General features: G+C 32.7%; 4 non-coding genes across 4 annotated transcripts; all 4 read left to right on the top strand.

Moving 5' to 3' along the window:
- Positions 1-3,537: 3,537 nt before the first annotated feature.
- On the top strand, positions 3,538-5,532 carry LOC138914510 (small subunit ribosomal RNA). The gene has a single exon (XR_011420355.1). It is a non-coding gene; the product is annotated as a small subunit ribosomal RNA (ribosomal RNA).
- A 623-nt stretch (positions 5,533-6,155) lies between these two features.
- Positions 6,156-6,334, top strand: LOC138914521 (5.8S ribosomal RNA). The gene has a single exon (XR_011420366.1). It is a non-coding gene; the product is annotated as a 5.8S ribosomal RNA (ribosomal RNA).
- A 398-nt stretch (positions 6,335-6,732) lies between these two features.
- On the top strand, positions 6,733-10,689 carry LOC138914516 (large subunit ribosomal RNA). Its single transcript, XR_011420361.1, has one exon. It is a non-coding gene; the product is annotated as a large subunit ribosomal RNA (ribosomal RNA).
- Positions 10,690-16,573: 5,884 nt separating this feature from the next.
- LOC138914509 (small subunit ribosomal RNA) lies at positions 16,574-18,568 on the top strand. Its single transcript, XR_011420354.1, has one exon. It is a non-coding gene; the product is annotated as a small subunit ribosomal RNA (ribosomal RNA).
- The last annotated feature ends 107 nt before the right edge of the window (positions 18,569-18,675 follow it).

The following is an 18,675-nucleotide window of genomic DNA, read 5'->3' as shown; positions in this document are numbered from 1 at the left end:
AATATGACCAAAAAATATTTTATATTGATATGGCAAATAAAGAAATTACTTGAATATGGAAATAAAAGAAGTTATATTGATATGGAAGAAAATAATGAGTCATATAGATATGTTGGCATCAGTACGAAATATGCCCAATTTACATACACCGGGGCCGCAGTACGAAAAATACCCAATATTTAGACGTCGTGGCCAAAAACATATATAGGGAGGCAGTGCTCGCCGACCGGCCGTATTGTTCAAAATTTATGTTTATCATATTATTTTGGCAATGCTATATATAAATGATATCTTATACATATAATTCAATTATAGCGATATGGAAATACCATATTATATGTATAAAGAAAAAAAATGTATAATAAAATATACATTGACATACAAATATGGCTAGTTGTATGGATATGCCGTATTCATTATATGGATACGGCATATAGATTATATAAATATGACCAAAAAATATTTTATATTGATATGGCAAATAAAGAAATTACTTGAATATGGAAATAAAAGAAGTTATATTGATATGGAAGAAAATAATGAGTCATATAGATATGTTGGCATCAGTACGAAATATGCCCAATTTACATACACCGGGGCCGCAGTACGAAAAATACCCAATATTTAGACGTCGTGGCCAAAAACATATATAGGGAGGCAGTGCTCGCCGACCGGCCGTATTGTTCAAAATTTATGTTTATCATATTATTTTGGCAATGCTATATATAAATGATATCTTATACATATAATTCAATTATAGCGATATGGAAATACCATATTATATGTATAAAGAAAAAAAATGTATAATAAAATATACATTGACATACAAATATGGCTAGTTGTATGGATATGCCGTATTCATTATATGGATACGGCATATAGATTATATAAATATGACCAAAAAATATTTTATATTGATATGGCAAATAAAGAAATTACTTGAATATGGAAATAAAAGAAGTTATATTGATATGGAAGAAAATAATGAGTCATATAGATATGTTGGCATCAGTACGAAATATGCCCAATTTACATACACCGGGGCCGCAGTACGAAAAATACCCAATATTTAGACGTCGTGGCCAAAAACATATATAGGGAGGCAGTGCTCGCCGACCGGCCGTATTGTTCAAAATTTATGTTTATCATATTATTTTGGCAATGCTATATATAAATGATATCTTATACATATAATTCAATTATAGCGATATGGAAATACCATATTATATGTATAAAGAAAAAAAATGTATAATAAAATATACATTGACATACAAATATGGCTAGTTGTATGGATATGCCGTATTCATTATATGGATACGGCATATAGATTATATAAATATGACCAAAAAATATTTTATATTGATATGGCAAATAAAGAAATTACTTGAATATGGAAATAAAAGAAGTTATATTGATATGGAAGAAAATAATGAGTCATATAGATATGTTGGCATCAGTACGAAATATGCCCAATTTACATACACCGGGGCCGCAGTACGAAAAATACCCAATATTTAGACGTCGTGGCCAAAAACATATATAGGGAGGCAGTGCTCGCCGACCGGCCGTATTGTTCAAAATTTATGTTTATCATATTATTTTGGCAATGCTATATATAAATGATATCTTATACATATAATTCAATTATAGCGATATGGAAATACCATATTATATGTATAAAGAAAAAAAATGTATAATAAAATATACATTGACATACAAATATGGCTAGTTGTATGGATATGCCGTATTCATTATATGGATACGGCATATAGATTATATAAATATGACCAAAAAATATTTTATATTGATATGGCAAATAAAGAAATTACTTGAATATGGAAATAAAAGAAGTTATATTGATATGGAAGAAAATAATGAGTCATATAGATATGTTGGCATCAGTACGAAATATGCCCAATTTACATACACCGGGGCCGCAGTACGAAAAATACCCAATATTTAGACGTCGTGGCCAAAAACATATATAGGGAGGCAGTGCTCGCCGACCGGCCGTATTGTTCAAAATTTATGTTTATCATATTATTTTGGCAATGCTATATATAAATGATATCTTATACATATAATTCAATTATAGCGATATGGAAATACCATATTATATGTATAAAGAAAAAAAATGTATAATAAAATATACATTGACATACAAATATGGCTAGTTGTATGGATATGCCGTATTCATTATATGGATACGGCATATAGATTATATGGATATGACCAAAAAATAATTCATAAAGAAATTATATGAATATGGCAGAAATAATTGGTTATATTAATATGATCAAATAATACTTTATATAAAAAAGTGAATATCTTTGGTTGGGTGGCAAAGAGAATTAAATATGCCCGATATATAGACGTCGTGGCCAAAAACTACTATAGGGTGAAGTGCTTGTCTGTTGGTCTATATATATACATATAATATTTTATGCGTACACATTATTATTATAGATAGTTAATATCTATCGTATGGGTGGCAAACGGAATTAAATAATTTCGATATTTAGACGTCGTGGCCAAAAACTACTATAGGATGGTCAGTGGTTGTCCACCAATTAATTATTGAACAAACCATATGAATATCATATGCTGTTGTCAATATAATGTATATCAATAATAATAAAAAATAAGGATGGTACAGTAAGTAGTCCATCTACTATTGAACAAAATATATTATAATATATACTTTTGTTATCAATAGAACAACATATATTAAAATCAAAATATTATCCGTATAAATTTGTTTCTTAAATGAAATTAAGACTTGGCTACGCGGTTAATATTATAAACCCATGATAATAAGGTGAAACAGAGGTCAAGTTTCTATTATATATAGAATAACAAATTGTTTCCGACTTTTATCGTTAATCTTTGGTGGCAGGTATATATGATAATTTATATTAAATTATTATATCCCCTGTCGTTTGGGCACAGAGTATCGCTTGCCGGTACAATGTGTTTACAAAAAGCATTATAATAAAATATAATTGCAATATTAGTGATCAAAATAATTTCATATGCGCTCGGTTTTATATCATATATTACCAGAGAGTTATATGGAAAAGATAAATTTTAAATTTATCATCAAAATGCAAATGATTTAACTCAATATTTATATTGGTTAAACAAAAATTGTACATGTGTGGATACAATAATTATGTATGTTGAACAAAAATGATATTTTAGAATGAAATATGTATATATAATATAATAAAAACTTATAGAAAGAACAATATATATTGAAAATTGTGTTATAAAAAAGTTGTACTTTTTCTTTAACATCAATTATAAACTTGTTATATTAGTGGCGAAACAAGTAAAAATTAAAGAACGTATACGAATGCCATATAAAAATGGCCGTATTCGAATTAAAATAGAATTATTTCACAAAGCAAAAAAAAAATATTGAATTAAAATCAATATTTAAGAAAAACCGAACATATAAAATGGAAATAAAATCTATTATATTTATATTACTAATTTCTATTCAAAAAATATGAATGAAATATGAACGAAAACATTATTCTGGTTGATCCTGCCAGTAGTTATATGCTTGTCTCAAAGATTAAGCCATGCATGTCTAAGTACACACGAATTAAAAGTGAAACCGCAAAAGGCTCATTATATCAGTTATGGTTCCTTAGATCGTTAACAGTTACTTGGATAACTGTGGTAATTCTAGAGCTAATACATGCAATTAAAACATGAACCTTATGGGACATGTGCTTTTATTAGGCTAAAACCAAGCGATCGCAAGATCGTTATATTGGTTGAACTCTAGATAACATGCAGATCGTATGGTCTTGTACCGACGACAGATCTTTCAAATGTCTGCCCTATCAACTTTTGATGGTAGTATCTAGGACTACCATGGTTGCAACGGGTAACGGGGAATCAGGGTTCGATTCCGGAGAGGGAGCCTGAGAAACGGCTACCACATCTAAGGAAGGCAGCAGGCGCGTAAATTACCCACTCCCAGCTCGGGGAGGTAGTGACGAAAAATAACAATACAGGACTCATATCCGAGGCCCTGTAATTGGAATGAGTACACTTTAAATCCTTTAACAAGGACCAATTGGAGGGCAAGTCTGGTGCCAGCAGCCGCGGTAATTCCAGCTCCAATAGCGTATATTAAAGTTGTTGCGGTTAAAACGTTCGTAGTTGAACTTGTGCTTCATACGGGTAGTACAACTTACAATTGTGGTTAGTACTATACCTTTATGTATGTAAGCGTATTACCGGTGGAGTTCTTATATGTGTTTAAATACTTGTATTTTTTCATATGTTCCTCCTATTTAAAAACCTGCATTAGTGCTCTTAAACGAGTGTTATTGTGGGCCGGTACAATTACTTTGAACAAATTAGAGTGCTTAAAGCAGGCTTCAAATGCCTGAATATTCTGTGCATGGGATAATGAAATAAGACCTCTGTTCTGCTTTCATTGGTTTTCAGATCAAGAGGTAATGATTAATAGAAGCAGTTTGGGGGCATTAGTATTACGACGCGAGAGGTGAAATTCTTGGACCGTCGTAAGACTAACTTAAGCGAAAGCATTTGCCAAAGATGTTTTCATTAATCAAGAACGAAAGTTAGAGGTTCGAAGGCGATCAGATACCGCCCTAGTTCTAACCATAAACGATGCCAGCTAGCAATTGGGTGTAGCTACTTTTATGGCTCTCTCAGTCGCTTCCCGGGAAACCAAAGCTTTTGGGCTCCGGGGGAAGTATGGTTGCAAAGCTGAAACTTAAAGGAATTGACGGAAGGGCACCACCAGGAGTGGAGCCTGCGGCTTAATTTGACTCAACACGGGAAAACTTACCAGGTCCGAACATAAGTGTGTAAGACAGATTGATAGCTCTTTCTCGAATCTATGGGTGGTGGTGCATGGCCGTTCTTAGTTCGTGGAGTGATTTGTCTGGTTAATTCCGATAACGAACGAGACTCAAATATATTAAATAGATATCTTCAGGATTATGGTGTTGAAGCTTATATAGCCTTCATTCATGGTGGCAGTAAAATGTTTATTGTGTTTGAATGTGTTTATATAAGTGGAGCCGTACCTGTTGGTTTGTCCCATTATAAGGACACTAGCTTCTTAAATGGACAAATTGCGTCTAGCAATAATGAGATTGAGCAATAACAGGTCTGTGATGCCCTTAGATGTCCTGGGCTGCACGCGCGCTACAATGAAAGTATCAACGTGTATTTCCTAGACCGAGAGGTCCGGGTAAACCGCTGAACCACTTTCATGCTTGGGATTGTGAACTGAAACTGTTCACATGAACTTGGAATTCCCAGTAAGTGTGAGTCATTAACTCGCATTGATTACGTCCCTGCCCTTTGTACACACCGCCCGTCGCTACTACCGATTGAATTATTTAGTGAGGTCTCCGGACGTGATCACTGTGACGCCTTGTGTGTTACGGTTGTTTCGCAAAAGTTGACCGAACTTGATTATTTAGAGGAAGTAAAAGTCGTAACAAGGTTTCCGTAGGTGAACCTGCGGAAGGATCATTATTGTATAATATCCTTACCGTTAATAAAAAAATTTGTTAATACAAATTTAATACAAATTACCAATATATATATATATATACATATTATTTATAATAATAATTATACCAAAAATATGATCTTAAAAGTAAAAGATCAAATAAATTTCGAACAAGCAAATCGAAATATTGTAATAATATAATATTATTACAAATAAATTAAATAGAAACAAACATAAAATTCGAACAAGCAAATCGAATTATTAATATAATAAAATATATTTTATATATTTATTATAAACTTTTGTGTGTATATGGACCATAATATACACGCGTTGCGAGATGTATTGGCCAACTAATTTGATGATGATCATACATTGGATAATGCAACAACCTAAAATATACAATGTTGTACCTGGTTTCAGGTTAATGTTTTATATAAAATTATCAATATATATTAACAAACAAATGCCATTACAAATAATACTTTGATATATATTGTTTATATAAAACTAAGACATTTCGCAGCATTTATTTTAGGTATATAAATACATTTATTGAAGGAATTGATATATGCCAGTAAAATGGTGTATTTTTAATTTCTTTCAATAAAAACATATTTGACCAAATTTAAAACCAATATTATAAAACTCTAAGCGGTGGATCACTCGGCTCATGGGTCGATGAAGAACGCAGCAAACTGTGCGTCATCGTGTGAACTGCAGGACACATGAACATCGACATTTTGAACGCATATCGCAGTCCATGCTGTTATGTACTTTAATTAATTTTATAGTGCTGCTTGGACTACATATGGTTGAGGGTTGTAAGACTATGCTAATTAAGTTGTTTATACAAATTTTATAATAAAATTTTATAAGCATATGGTATATTATTGGATAAAAATAATTTAATTATTTTATTCATAATATTAACAAATATATGAAAAACATTATCTCACAATAGTAATTAAACTTTGAGAAAAACGAAGAGGAATATTTTCTTTTTCAATCAAATAATACTGAGAAATGTCTAGCATAAAATATTATCTAGAATTGTCTCTTATTAATGATTTGAAATATGAAAAACGTTGACAATATTATTATTCTTCGTTAATTCGTTACAAATAAATGCCATTAATATATATATACGTCAGCTTTAAACGAATTTAATAAAATGTTTTATCATTATATATAAAGAATTAATTGCAAATAGAAGTTATATACAACCTCAACTCATATGGGACTACCCCCTGAATTTAAGCATATTAATTAGGGGAGGAAAAGAAACTAACAAGGATTTTCTTAGTAGCGGCGAGCGAAAAGAAATCAGTTCAGCACTAAGTCACTTTGTCTATATGGCAAATGTGAGATGCAGTGTATGGAGCGTCAATATTCTAGTATGAGAAATTAACGATTTAAGTCCTTCTTAAATGAGGCCATTTACCCATAGAGGGTGCCAGGCCCGTATAACGTTAATGATTACTAGATGATGTTTCCAAAGAGTCGTGTTGCTTGATAGTGCAGCACTAAGTGGGTGGTAAACTCCATCTAAAACTAAATATAACCATGAGACCGATAGTAAACAAGTACCGTGAGGGAAAGTTGAAAAGAACTCTGAATAGAGAGTTAAACAGTACGTGAAACTGCTTAGAGGTTAAGCCCGATGAACCTGAATATCCGTTATGGAAAATTCATCATTAAAATTGTAATATTTAAACAATATTATGATAATAGTGTGCATTTTTTCCATATAAGGACATTGTAATCTATTAGCATACCAAATTTATCATAAAATATAACTTATAGTTTATTCAAATTAAATTGCTTGCATTTTAACACAGAATAAATGTTATTAATTTGATAAAGTGCTGATAGATTTATATGAATACAGTGCGTTAATTTTTCGGAATTATATAATGGCATGATTATCATTGATTTTTGTGTTTATTATATGCACTTGTAGGATTAACAATGCGAAAGATTCAGGATACCTTCGGGACCCGTCTTGAAACACGGACCAAGGAGTCTAACATATGTGCAAGTTATTGGGATATAAACCTAATAGCGTAATTAACTTGACTAATAATGGGATTAGTTTTTTAACTATTTATAGCTAATTAACACAATCCCGGGGCGTTCTATATAGTTATGTATAATGATATTTATATTATTTATGCCTCTAACTGGAACGTACCTTGAGCATATATGCTGTGACCCGAAAGATGGTGAACTATACTTGATCAGGTTGAAGTCAGGGGAAACCCTGATGGAAGACCGAAACAGTTCTGACGTGCAAATCGATTGTCAGAATTGAGTATAGGGGCGAAAGACCAATCGAACCATCTAGTAGCTGGTTCCTTCCGAAGTTTCCCTCAGGATAGCTGGTGCATTTTAATATTATATAAAATAATCTTATCTGGTAAAGCGAATGATTAGAGGCCTTAGGGTCGAAACGATCTTAACCTATTCTCAAACTTTAAATGGGTAAGAACCTTAACTTTCTTGATATGAAGTTTAAGGTTATGATATAATGTGCCCAGTGGGCCACTTTTGGTAAGCAGAACTGGCGCTGTGGGATGAACCAAACGTAATGTTACGGTGCCCAAATTAACAACTCATGCAGATACCATGAAAGGCGTTGGTTGCTTAAAACAGCAGGACGGTGATCATGGAAGTCGAAATCCGCTAAGGAGTGTGTAACAACTCACCTGCCGAAGCAACTAGCCCTTAAAATGGATGGCGCTTAAGTTGTATACCTATACATTACCGCTAAAGTAGATGATTTATATTACTTGTGATATAAATTTTGAAACTTTAGTGAGTAGGAAGGTACAATGGTATGCGTAGAAGTGTTTGGCGTAAGCCTGCATGGAGCTGCCATTGGTACAGATCTTGGTGGTAGTAGCAAATAATCGAATGAGACCTTGGAGGACTGAAGTGGAGAAGGGTTTCGTGTGAACAGTGGTTGATCACGAGTTAGTCGGTCCTAAGTTCAAGGCGAAAGCCGAAAATTTTCAAGTAAAACCAAAAACGCAATATATACAAATCAAGCTAATATAATATACTTGAATAATTTTGAACGAAAGGGAATACGGTTCCAATTCCGTAACCTGTTGAGTATCCGTTTGTTATTAAATATGGGCCTCGTGCTCATCCTGGCAACAGGAACGACCATAAAGAAGCCGTCGAGAGATATCGGAAGAGTTTTCTTTTCTGTTTTATAGCCGTACTACCATGGAAGTCTTTCGCAGAGAGATATGGTAGATGGGCTAGAAGAGCATGACATATACTGTTGTGTCGATATTTTCTCCTCGGACCTTGAAAATTTATGGTGGGGACACGCAAACTTCTCAACAGGCCGTACCAATATCCGCAGCTGGTCTCCAAGGTGAAGAGTCTCTAGTCGATAGAATAATGTAGGTAAGGGAAGTCGGCAAATTAGATCCGTAACTTCGGGATAAGGATTGGCTCTGAAGATTGAGATAGTCGGGCTTGATTGGGAAACAATAACATGGTTTATGTGCTCGTTCTGGGTAAATAGAGTTTCTAGCATTTATGTTAGTTACTTGTTCCCCGGATAGTTAGTTACGTAGCCAATTGTGGAACTTTCTTGCTAAAATTTTTAAGAATACTAATTGGGTCAAACCAATTAGTTCTTATTAATTATAACGATTATCAATTAACAATCAATTCAGAACTGGCACGGACTTGGGGAATCCGACTGTCTAATTAAAACAAAGCATTGTGATGGCCCTAGCGGGTGTTGACACAATGTGATTTCTGCCCAGTGCTCTGAATGTCAAAGTGAAGAAATTCAAGTAAGCGCGGGTCAACGGCGGGAGTAACTATGACTCTCTTAAGGTAGCCAAATGCCTCGTCATCTAATTAGTGACGCGCATGAATGGATTAACGAGATTCCTACTGTCCCTATCTACTATCTAGCGAAACCACAGCCAAGGGAACGGGCTTGGAATAATTAGCGGGGAAAGAAGACCCTTTTGAGCTTGACTCTAATCTGGCAGTGTAAGGAGACATAAGAGGTGTAGAATAAGTGGGAGATATTAGACTTCGGTTTGGTATCGTCAATGAAATACCACTACTCTTATTGTTTCCTTACTTACTTGATTAAATGGAACGTGTATCATTTCCTAGCCATTATACGGATATATTTATTATATCTTATGGTATTGGGTTTTGATGCAAGCTTCTTGATCAAAGTATCACGAGTTTGTTATATAATCGCAAACAAATTCTTTAATAAAACGGTGCATTTATGTATTTTTGATTTGAAAATTTGGTATAACTCCAATTACTCAGGTATGATCCAATTCAAGGACATTGCCAGGTAGGGAGTTTGACTGGGGCGGTACATCTCTCAAATAATAACGGAGGTGTCCCAAGGCCAGCTCAGTGCGGACAGAAACCACACATAGAGCAAAAGGGCAAATGCTGACTTGATCTCGGTGTTCAGTACACACAGGGACAGCAAAAGCTCGGCCTATCGATCCTTTTGGTTTAAAGAGTTTTTAACAAGAGGTGTCAGAAAAGTTACCATAGGGATAACTGGCTTGTGGCGGCCAAGCGTTCATAGCGACGTCGCTTTTTGATCCTTCGATGTCGGCTCTTCCTATCATTGTGAAGCAAAATTCACCAAGCGTTGGATTGTTCACCCATGCAAGGGAACGTGAGCTGGGTTTAGACCGTCGTGAGACAGGTTAGTTTTACCCTACTAATGACAAAACGTTGTTGCGACAGCATTCCTGCGTAGTACGAGAGGAACCGCAGGTACGGACCAATGGCACAATACTTGTTCGAGCGAACAGTGGTATGACGCTACGTCCGTTGGATTATGCCTGAACGCCTCTAAGGTCGTATCCGTGCTGGACTGCAATGATAAATAAGGGGCAATTTGCATTGTATGGCTTCTAAACCATTTAAAGTTTATAATTTACTTTATAAACGACAATGGATGTGATGCCAATGTAATTTGTAACATAGTAAATTGGGAGGATCTTCGATCACCTGATGCCGCGCTAGTTACATATAAAAGCATTATTTAATACAATGACAAAGCCTAGAATCAATTGTAAACGACTTTTGTAACAGGCAAGGTGTTGTAAGTGGTTGAGCAGCTGCCATACTGCGATCCACTGAAGCTTATCCTTTGCTTGATGATTCGATAATAAACATAAATTTAATTGTGTTTATTTTGTTTGGCTTTTTTAAGTCAGAATATATATATATATATAAAATATATATATATAAAATAATAATTATATTTAAATAAATTTTATTTAAATATATTTAACAATGGTAGCCATATGTATCGTCATCCTATTAGTGACGCGTATAAAAATATTCTAAGTCCGAACATGCAAATAAGAGACATATGCAAGTATATGTACTTCTTAAGGTAGCCAACTGAATCGTCATCCTATTAGTGACGTGTATACAAATATTCTAAGTCCGAACATACAAGTAAGAGACATATGCAAGTATATGTACCTCTTAAGGTAGCCAACTGAATCGTCATCCTATTAGTGACGCGTATACAAATATTCTAAGTCCGAACATGCAAATAAGAGACATATGCAAGTATATGTACCTCTTAAGGTAGCCAACTGAATCGTCATCCTATTAGTGACGCGTATAAAAATATTCTAAGTCCGAACATGCAAATAAGAGACATATGCAAGTATATGTACCTCTTAAGGTAGCCAACTGAATCGTCATCCTATTAGTGACGTGTATAAAAATATTCTAAGTCCGAACATACAAGTAAGAGACATATGCAAGTATATGTACCTCTTAAGGTAGCCAACTGAATCGTCATCCTATTAGTGACGTGTATAAAAATATTCTAAGTCCGAACATGCAAGTAAGAGACATATGCAAGTAATGTTCCTCTTAAAATAGATGATTGAATCGTCATCCTATTAGTGACGTGTATAAAAATATTCCAAGTCCAAACATGAGTTATATGGATATGAAAATAATATTAAGTTCTAGTATGGATATGAAAAAAATGAGTTATATGGATATGGGAAAAATAACAAGTTCTAGTATGGATATGAAAAAAATGAGTTATGTGGATATGGGAAAAATAATAATTTCTAGTATGGATATGAAAAAAAAATGAGTTATATGGATATGGAAAAGAATACAGAGTTCTAGTATGGATATGGAAAAATGAGTTATATGAATATGGGAAAAATGATAAGTTCTAGTATGGATATGAAAAAATATTGAGTTATATGGATATTAAAGAAATAATAAGTTCTAGTATGGATATGGAATAAAATGAGTTATATAGATATGGCAAAAAATTTAATGTTCTAGTATGGATATGAAAAAAATTAGTTATATGAATATGGGAAAATTTATAAGTTCTAGTATGGATATGGGAAAAATAATAAGTTCTAGTATGGATATAAAAAAATATTGAGTTATATGGATATTAAAGAAATAATAAGTTCTAGTATGGATATGGAAAAAAATTAGTTATATTGATATGCTAAATAATGAGTTATATGCATATGGGAAAAATACTAAGTTGTAGTATGGATATGGGAAGAATACTGAGTTCTAGTATGGATATGGGAAAAATAATCAGTTCTAGTATGGATATGAAAAAATATTGAGTTTTATGGATATTGAAGAGATAATAAGCTCTAGTATGGATATGGAAAAAATTAATTATATTGTAATAGTAAATAATAAGTTATATGGATATAGGAAGAAAATTAGGTTCTAGTATGGATATGAAAAAAATTAGTTCTATGGATATGGGAAAAATAAAAAGTTCTGGTATGGATATGGAAAAATATTAAGTTATATGGATATTTAAGAAATAATAAGTTCTAGTATGGATATGGAATAAAATGAGTTGTAGAGATATGGCAAAAATATAATGTTCTAGTATGGATATGAAAAAAATTAGTTATATGAATATGGGAAAATTTATAAGTTCTAGTATGGATATGGGAAAAAGAATAAGTTCTAGTATGGATATGAAAAAATATTGAGTTATATGAATATTAAAGAAATAATAAGTTCTAGTATGAATATGGAAAAATATTATTTATATTGATATGGTAAATAATGATTTATATGGATATGGGATAAATACTAAATTCTAGTGTGGATATGGATAATTATATAGATATAGAACAAAAAATAAGTTATATGGATATGGTGGCATCAGTACGAAATATGCCCAATTTACATACACCGGAGCCGCAGTACGATAAATACCCAATATTTAGACGTCGTGGCCAAAAACATATATAGGGAGGCAGTGCTCGCCGACCGGCCGTATTGTTCAAAATTTATGTTTATCATATTATTTTGGCAATGCTATATATAAATGATATCTTATACATATAATTCAATTATAGCGATATGGAAATACCATATTATATGTATAAAGAAAAAAAATGTATAATAAAATATACATTGACATACAAATATGGCTAGTTGTATGGATATGCCGTATTCATTATATGGATACGGCATATAGATTATATAAATATGACCAAAAAATATTTTATATTGATATGGCAAATAAAGAAATTACTTGAATATGGAAATAAAAGAAGTTATATTGATATGGAAGAAAATAATGAGTCATATAGATATGTTGGCATCAGTACGAAATATGCCCAATTTACATACACCGGGGCCGCAGTACGAAAAATACCCAATATTTAGACGTCGTGGCCAAAAACATATATAGGGAGGCAGTGCTCGCCGACCGGCCGTATTGTTCAAAATTTATGTTTATCATATTATTTTGGCAATGCTATATATAAATGATATCTTATACATATAATTCAATTATAGCGATATGGAAATACCATATTATATGTATAAAGAAAAAAAATGTATAATAAAATATACATTGACATACAAATATGGCTAGTTGTATGGATATGCCGTATTCATTATATGGATACGGCATATAGATTATATAAATATGACCAAAAAATATTTTATATTGATATGGCAAATAAAGAAATTACTTGAATATGGAAATAAAAGAAGTTATATTGATATGGAAGAAAATAATGAGTCATATAGATATGTTGGCATCAGTACGAAATATGCCCAATTTACATACACCGGGGCCGCAGTACGAAAAATACCCAATATTTAGACGTCGTGGCCAAAAACATATATAGGGAGGCAGTGCTCGCCGACCGGCCGTATTGTTCAAAATTTATGTTTATCATATTATTTTGGCAATGCTATATATAAATGATATCTTATACATATAATTCAATTATAGCGATATGGAAATACCATATTATATGTATAAAGAAAAAAAATGTATAATAAAATATACATTGACATACAAATATGGCTAGTTGTATGGATATGCCGTATTCATTATATGGATACGGCATATAGATTATATAAATATGACCAAAAAATATTTTATATTGATATGGCAAATAAAGAAATTACTTGAATATGGAAATAAAAGAAGTTATATTGATATGGAAGAAAATAATGAGTCATATAGATATGTTGGCATCAGTACGAAATATGCCCAATTTACATACACCGGGGCCGCAGTACGAAAAATACCCAATATTTAGACGTCGTGGCCAAAAACATATATAGGGAGGCAGTGCTCGCCGACCGGCCGTATTGTTCAAAATTTATGTTTATCATATTATTTTGGCAATGCTATATATAAATGATATCTTATACATATAATTCAATTATAGCGATATGGAAATACCATATTATATGTATAAAGAAAAAAAATGTATAATAAAATATACATTGACATACAAATATGGCTAGTTGTATGGATATGCCGTATTCATTATATGGATACGGCATATAGATTATATAAATATGACCAAAAAATATTTTATATTGATATGGCAAATAAAGAAATTACTTGAATATGGAAATAAAAGAAGTTATATTGATATGGAAGAAAATAATGAGTCATATAGATATGTTGGCATCAGTACGAAATATGCCCAATTTACATACACCGGGGCCGCAGTACGAAAAATACCCAATATTTAGACGTCGTGGCCAAAAACATATATAGGGAGGCAGTGCTCGCCGACCGGCCGTATTGTTCAAAATTTATGTTTATCATATTATTTTGGCAATGCTATATATAAATGATATCTTATACATATAATTCAATTATAGCGATATGGAAATACCATATTATATGTATAAAGAAAAAAAATGTATAATAAAATATACATTGACATACAAATATGGCTAGTTGTATGGATATGCCGTATTCATTATATGGATACGGCATATAGATTATATAAATATGACCAAAAAATATTTTATATTGATATGGCAAATAAAGAAATTACTTGAATATGGAAATAAAAGAAGTTATATTGATATGGAAGAAAATAATGAGTCATATAGATATGTTGGCATCAGTACGAAATATGCCCAATTTACATACACCGGGGCCGCAGTACGAAAAATACCCAATATTTAGACGTCGTGGCCAAAAACATATATAGGGAGGCAGTGCTCGCCGACCGGCCGTATTGTTCAAAATTTATGTTTATCATATTATTTTGGCAATGCTATATATAAATGATATCTTATACATATAATTCAATTATAGCGATATGGAAATACCATATTATATGTATAAAGAAAAAAAATGTATAATAAAATATACATTGACATACAAATATGGCTAGTTGTATGGATATGCCGTATTCATTATATGGATACGGCATATAGATTATATGGATATGACCAAAAAATAATTCATAAAGAAATTATATGAATATGGCAGAAATAATTGGTTATATTAATATGATCAAATAATACTTTATATAAAAAAGTGAATATCTTTGGTTGGGTGGCAAAGAGAATTAAATATGCCCGATATATAGACGTCGTGGCCAAAAACTACTATAGGGTGAAGTGCTTGTCTGTTGGTCTATATATATACATATAATATTTTATGCGTACACATTATTATTATAGATAGTTAATATCTATCGTATGGGTGGCAAACGGAATTAAATAATTTCGATATTTAGACGTCGTGGCCAAAAACTACTATAGGATGGTCAGTGGTTGTCCACCAATTAATTATTGAACAAACCATATGAATATCATATGCTGTTGTCAATATAATGTATATCAATAATAATAAAAAATAAGGATGGTACAGTAAGTAGTCCATCTACTATTGAACAAAATATATTATAATATATACTTTTGTTATCAATAGAACAACATATATTAAAATCAAAATATTATCCGTATAAATTTGTTTCTTAAATGAAATTAAGACTTGGCTACGCGGTTAATATTATAAACCCATGATAATAAGGTGAAACAGAGGTCAAGTTTCTATTATATATAGAATAACAAATTGTTTCCGACTTTTATCGTTAATCTTTGGTGGCAGGTATATATGATAATTTATATTAAATTATTATATCCCCTGTCGTTTGGGCACAGAGTATCGCTTGCCGGTACAATGTGTTTACAAAAAGCATTATAATAAAATATAATTGCAATATTAGTGATCAAAATAATTTCATATGCGCTCGGTTTTATATCATATATTACCAGAGAGTTATATGGAAAAGATAAATTTTAAATTTATCATCAAAATGCAAATGATTTAACTCAATATTTATATTGGTTAAACAAAAATTGTACATGTGTGGATACAATAATTATGTATGTTGAACAAAAATGATATTTTAGAATGAAATATGTATATATAATATAATAAAAACTTATAGAAAGAACAATATATATTGAAAATTGTGTTATAAAAAAGTTGTACTTTTTCTTTAACATCAATTATAAACTTGTTATATTAGTGGCGAAACAAGTAAAAATTAAAGAACGTATACGAATGCCATATAAAAATGGCCGTATTCGAATTAAAATAGAATTATTTCACAAAGCAAAAAAAAAATATTGAATTAAAATCAATATTTAAGAAAAACCGAACATATAAAATGGAAATAAAATCTATTATATTTATATTACTAATTTCTATTCAAAAAATATGAATGAAATATGAACGAAAACATTATTCTGGTTGATCCTGCCAGTAGTTATATGCTTGTCTCAAAGATTAAGCCATGCATGTCTAAGTACACACGAATTAAAAGTGAAACCGCAAAAGGCTCATTATATCAGTTATGGTTCCTTAGATCGTTAACAGTTACTTGGATAACTGTGGTAATTCTAGAGCTAATACATGCAATTAAAACATGAACCTTATGGGACATGTGCTTTTATTAGGCTAAAACCAAGCGATCGCAAGATCGTTATATTGGTTGAACTCTAGATAACATGCAGATCGTATGGTCTTGTACCGACGACAGATCTTTCAAATGTCTGCCCTATCAACTTTTGATGGTAGTATCTAGGACTACCATGGTTGCAACGGGTAACGGGGAATCAGGGTTCGATTCCGGAGAGGGAGCCTGAGAAACGGCTACCACATCTAAGGAAGGCAGCAGGCGCGTAAATTACCCACTCCCAGCTCGGGGAGGTAGTGACGAAAAATAACAATACAGGACTCATATCCGAGGCCCTGTAATTGGAATGAGTACACTTTAAATCCTTTAACAAGGACCAATTGGAGGGCAAGTCTGGTGCCAGCAGCCGCGGTAATTCCAGCTCCAATAGCGTATATTAAAGTTGTTGCGGTTAAAACGTTCGTAGTTGAACTTGTGCTTCATACGGGTAGTACAACTTACAATTGTGGTTAGTACTATACCTTTATGTATGTAAGCGTATTACCGGTGGAGTTCTTATATGTGTTTAAATACTTGTATTTTTTCATATGTTCCTCCTATTTAAAAACCTGCATTAGTGCTCTTAAACGAGTGTTATTGTGGGCCGGTACAATTACTTTGAACAAATTAGAGTGCTTAAAGCAGGCTTCAAATGCCTGAATATTCTGTGCATGGGATAATGAAATAAGACCTCTGTTCTGCTTTCATTGGTTTTCAGATCAAGAGGTAATGATTAATAGAAGCAGTTTGGGGGCATTAGTATTACGACGCGAGAGGTGAAATTCTTGGACCGTCGTAAGACTAACTTAAGCGAAAGCATTTGCCAAAGATGTTTTCATTAATCAAGAACGAAAGTTAGAGGTTCGAAGGCGATCAGATACCGCCCTAGTTCTAACCATAAACGATGCCAGCTAGCAATTGGGTGTAGCTACTTTTATGGCTCTCTCAGTCGCTTCCCGGGAAACCAAAGCTTTTGGGCTCCGGGGGAAGTATGGTTGCAAAGCTGAAACTTAAAGGAATTGACGGAAGGGCACCACCAGGAGTGGAGCCTGCGGCTTAATTTGACTCAACACGGGAAAACTTACCAGGTCCGAACATAAGTGTGTAAGACAGATTGATAGCTCTTTCTCGAATCTATGGGTGGTGGTGCATGGCCGTTCTTAGTTCGTGGAGTGATTTGTCTGGTTAATTCCGATAACGAACGAGACTCAAATATATTAAATAGATATCTTCAGGATTATGGTGTTGAAGCTTATATAGCCTTCATTCATGGTGGCAGTAAAATGTTTATTGTGTTTGAATGTGTTTATATAAGTGGAGCCGTACCTGTTGGTTTGTCCCATTATAAGGACACTAGCTTCTTAAATGGACAAATTGCGTCTAGCAATAATGAGATTGAGCAATAACAGGTCTGTGATGCCCTTAGATGTCCTGGGCTGCACGCGCGCTACAATGAAAGTATCAACGTGTATTTCCTAGACCGAGAGGTCCGGGTAAACCGCTGAACCACTTTCATGCTTGGGATTGTGAACTGAAACTGTTCACATGAACTTGGAATTCCCAGTAAGTGTGAGTCATTAACTCGCATTGATTACGTCCCTGCCCTTTGTACACACCGCCCGTCGCTACTACCGATTGAATTATTTAGTGAGGTCTCCGGACGTGATCACTGTGACGCCTTGTGTGTTACGGTTGTTTCGCAAAAGTTGACCGAACTTGATTATTTAGAGGAAGTAAAAGTCGTAACAAGGTTTCCGTAGGTGAACCTGCGGAAGGATCATTATTGTATAATATCCTTACCGTTAATAAAAAAATTTGTTAATACAAATTTAATACAAATTACCAATATATATATATATATACATAATAATTATAATAATAATTATACCA

Source organism: Drosophila takahashii, unplaced genomic scaffold, assembly GCF_030179915.1.
Source record: "Drosophila takahashii strain IR98-3 E-12201 unplaced genomic scaffold, DtakHiC1v2 scaffold_25, whole genome shotgun sequence".
Classification (NCBI taxonomy): Eukaryota; Metazoa; Arthropoda; class Insecta; order Diptera; family Drosophilidae; genus Drosophila; species Drosophila takahashii.
The sequence above is the reverse complement of the archived record's forward strand: the minus strand, read 5'-3'. Positions and strand labels throughout refer to the sequence as shown.